This window comes from Limulus polyphemus, unplaced genomic scaffold (genome assembly GCF_000517525.1).
Source record: "Limulus polyphemus unplaced genomic scaffold, Limulus_polyphemus-2.1.2 Scaffold413, whole genome shotgun sequence".
NCBI classification, from domain to species: domain Eukaryota; kingdom Metazoa; phylum Arthropoda; class Merostomata; order Xiphosura; family Limulidae; genus Limulus; species Limulus polyphemus.
The window spans coordinates 367,535-371,472 of record NW_013666023.1 but is presented as its reverse complement, the minus strand read 5'-3'; positions in this window follow the sequence as shown (position 1 = coordinate 371,472).

Sequence of the window (3,938 nt, the reverse complement as noted above, 5' to 3'; positions counted from 1 at the left end):
AGTCGAGCTCCCTAACCACCTGGCCATGCCGGGCCTTGAAAATCAATAGTACAAAAATTATGTGCTTACAAAAATACATCTCGCTTATGATAAAATCGCGATAATTTAAATATAGGTTTCAAATCAATGTATGTAAACGATATAAGGGAATTAAAAAGCGGGGCTTAGTGGTTAGCAGGCTCGAAGTGTAAACCTGAGGATTCGTGGTTCGCAAGCCTTTACTGAAGAAACGCAATCCGCCTTTCATAATGCCGTGGGTACACTATATGAGTATTTATTTGTTTGTTGGGTGTTAAGCACAAAATTACACAATGGGCTATCTATGCTCTAATAGCACTCATGTAGCTTTGCGTGATATTCTGAAACAACAATAACAGAGATAGAAAGTGTATTTGTTGAATACTAAGATTCATAATTATTAGTATCATAGCCCACAATTCGTTTCTATAAACCAATTAATTGGAAAGTGATTTGTCCATTAAATAGTCCTCTCATAAACGGGCATTAAATGTTGTTTATACTCGGGATTGGAAAGACCTTATAAACTACTTGATGTACGGTTGTGCAGAAAATTTAACATGTCGGATTGGATTTAATGGGGAGAAACTACAATTAATAATAAAAAGTTAGGTATTTAATTATATTAAAAATACTTTTATCTTATGCACAAGTTGTTGAAGTTTTTAGTTATGGATAGTTAATAATATGTCTATAGATATTTTAGTTATGGATAGTTAATAGTATGTCTTTATAGATATTTTAGTTATGGATAGTTAATAGTATGTCTTTATAGATATTTTGATTCAGCCTTCCTCGTGTCTCAGCGGTAAGTTTTTGTAATGCTAAAATTCGGAGTTTGATTCCTACAGAGAACACAGTGCAGGTACTTCATCGTACATTTTTTCGTTTAAATAAAGCTAATAATAAATCAATAATAGTCATAAAACGATAACTGGAGATTTCTGACCCTCTCAGAGACAAATAATTTTTAAATGAGATAGTATTTCACAATATATATATATATTTGTTACCAAATTTGCTTTCAACGTGTCCTAGCAGCATTAAGAATTGTTTCTCAATAATATTTTAATTACAGCATTGTCACTCATTCAACCTATATTAATGTGTTTTTGATGGTATTTTCATGTAACAACTGTAGGAGAGCGTCTTTTTTTCCTCTGCCCTATTGCCTCTAAATTATGTAATATGTAATTAATTCTCCTCCTTAGGTATGACACACGTAGGCTTTAATATTGTATACAAGCACTCGCTGCCAAGATTTAGCCTGTCACGAAAACTGGATTGAACAATTACCCGTAGTCTTTTTTACAGTTAATAAACTCTTTTGCAAGCGAAGCAGTACAAAGTTTCTTCATTTTTGAAATATAATGTCGACCTAGTACAAGCACAGAAGCTACTTTTTAGTTACTTCTGACAGCTGCGTATGCTTCAAACTGAGACGACTGTTATTAGTATTTTAAGCACAGTTTTGTACCTGTGAAATTCGTGTAGAGAAATTTCATGCCGAATGGTTTAAAAATATCATCTTCTGACTCTCTATTTGAGCTACAATGGTTTATTTTTAAGCTGAGAATAAGAAACGTTAAACCAGTAATTTTACTACAGTAACCCTAAAGTCTTAAAGCTTATCAGTGCTTTGTGACAAAATCACAGTTAACATATAATCGTTAAAACTAGTGGAAAGAACACAAAAACATCCTGCAGTTTATTCGTACTGCTTCACATCATCATATGATAGTATTGCTAATATAACTTGAAACACTACAAAAAAAGGTATCATACACTGGATTTAAAAATATGATTCAAGAATTCGATAGAACTAATTATTTCGCATGCCTCAGATCAGAATCCGCCAAAGACTTACAAGTTTTTGTTTTGTTTGAAGTTAAGCACAAAGCTACACAATGGGCTATCTGTGCTCTGCCCACTACGGGTATTGAAACCCGGTTTTTAGCGTTGTAAGTCCGCAGACATACCGCTGTACCATTGGGGGAGGGGCAAGACTTACAAAGAAAAATAATTGGTATTACTTGTGATAAAATATATTTATATTTTATTGAAAGCCTACAGCTTTAGATATCTTTTAATCACTGAGTTTATAAATAATGAAATAGTCTTAGTGTTCTCTTTAAGGTTCAGTCCAGTTAATTGGAATTGGTTGTTAGTTAATTTTTTCACTAAGTTAAAGATGAAATAATCAGCGTATATTTAAGTTTTTCATTAATACGTTTGATCAGTTTTTGCCAATTTTCTCTGATGTGTTTTTTTAATGTAATAAGCTATAAATTTCACAACTACAATGGATTTAATTAGTTTACTACGGATTTATTTTGACGTAATAGATTCAACTTTCCCTGCTTTACTGAAAACGTATAAGCAAAAAGGAAAGACATAATATGGGGTTTATTCATTTTTCTGTAATCCCATAATTTTATTTCGGGATAATTATGATTGACTTCTTACTAATAGTTTCATTGGGTTTTTCGGTGAAAAGCCTCGCCTAATGTGGCCTTGTCACGACAAAGCGCAAACTTATATTTCTTCAAAGTCTACCGGACGTATTACCAGTAAGCACCTCGAGATTCTATCGATGTCCGCTAGGTGATAGAATTTCTCGATTCGCATCTCACGTATAAATTTATCGCTGGAAGAGAATTAAAAACAAAGTAGAACCTTCGTAAAATACTTATATGGTTAAACTATATGTTGTACAAGCTTAAATAGAAGCTTAACAACTTCTAAAGATCATGTTCCATAACCACACCTCAAGTGATAGAAGCATTTCCGTCAAGTGGTGTAAAATGCTGTAAATACGCAATTAATGTTCACGCGAAATATATTTCGCGCTTTCTTCGAATGTGGCCAATGAAAAGATTGAAAATTTTTTCTCCTTTGCACTATAGATTTCAATAGTGGATCTGCAAAGTTCAACAGTACTTTTTTCAGAATCTCCGAGATTTCTGACTCCAGTTTTTGGGAACTGCTGTTTACTTTTCAAAGTTTCTACTTTGTATCAAACTTCACTAGCAGTGTATCAGAAGTCATAAAAAGCGTTAAAAAATGATGTACAGATGTCTAATAACAGACTTAATAATTCGAATAATTTGTTGTTTCATAGAAAAAAAAACTTTATTCTAAAATTAGTGTAGTTAAAACTTTCCAGTGGTTGCGAATAAAGTAGTGCCATAGGGTGAAAATATATTGTAATGGAAATAATTATGGAAACACAATAGATACACACACACAGAAGTCAAAAATAACGATTGACAATATTTTAAAAAATGCATAGCATAAGTCTTATTTTCTTTGTATCACTCATTTATAAGACTAATTTTTATGTTTAGACATAGTTTACCTAAAGGTTGTTTTATTTTAAAGTATTCTATTAAAATATTATTACAACACACACCAGAATTCGTAACTAGTAATAATTAATTATAACTTCATTTCATGTATACAAATACCAGTACCGTTATTACGTTATATGTTCTCTACAAAACAGTTGTGTTCTGTAGATATGTAGGTAAACCACGGCCAATAACATCGAGTAATTGTACCCATTTATAGTGGCTGTATGTTAAATGTAAAGTCATACTTTAAAAAGTATTGTCTAGCGAAATTAATTTCTTTTCCATAGTAACCGTATAATTAAACATGGTTTCCTATTATAATATGGTTTACATGATGAGAATATTATTTTTCTCGTTACCATAGTGTTTTGAATGTATAAAAATTCATCAGTTACAGTCTAGACTCTAATAATAAGTGTTTAATTCTCAGCGAATTAATGCGGACAAATTGAAATTAATTAGAAATCACATGCCAGGTGGTTAGGGCACTCGATTCGTAATCTGCAGGTCGCGGGTTCGAATCCCCGTCTCACCAAACATGCTCGCCCTTTCAGCCGTGGGGGCGTT